Genomic DNA, 617 nt, shown 5'->3' on the forward strand with positions numbered 1-617 from the left:
AAAAGAACGCACAAGTGTCGACACCATCGACTGCCGACAGTGGCTGCCAGGTGCTGTCGTCGATTTTCCCGTAAAACAGCCTCCGAATCTCCCTAAATCTCCCTAAGTGAGCTCCAAAAGAACCCTAGATTTCTCCCTAAAATTGTCAAATATGTTCAAAATAAAATAACAATGGGCCTTCTACAATAAAGGCCTAAACACAATGCCAGGCAATAGCGATAGTATAGCGATAGGAATAATATAGAAATAAGAGATAGGGCCTGCGCACAATAGAGGAACAGGAATTAGATATTAAGATTTCAACCTATCAGGAACTGATTACATCGGAATACACGATTTCTGATAGGTTGAAATCTTAATATCTAATTCTTGTTCCTCTATTGTGCGCAGGCCCATACATAAACTATCGCCTCCCGTTGCACAATGCGGCGAAAGAAAACCAATCAGATCGCGTACATACTGTAGTATGCTCTTCTGCTTCAGTAGACGTAACCTAAAAATGTTAAATCATTACAGGGCACGGGTCACCAATCACTAAATTTCTTTAAGGACAAAAATTTTTCAATAAAGTATTTTTTAAACAGATTTTCATCAAAAAATATTGGTAAATATATTTT

Source organism: Trachymyrmex cornetzi, unplaced genomic scaffold (assembly GCF_001594075.2).
Source record: "Trachymyrmex cornetzi isolate Tcor2-1 unplaced genomic scaffold, Tcor1.1 scaffold206, whole genome shotgun sequence".
Lineage (NCBI taxonomy): Eukaryota > Metazoa > Arthropoda > Insecta > Hymenoptera > Formicidae > Trachymyrmex > Trachymyrmex cornetzi.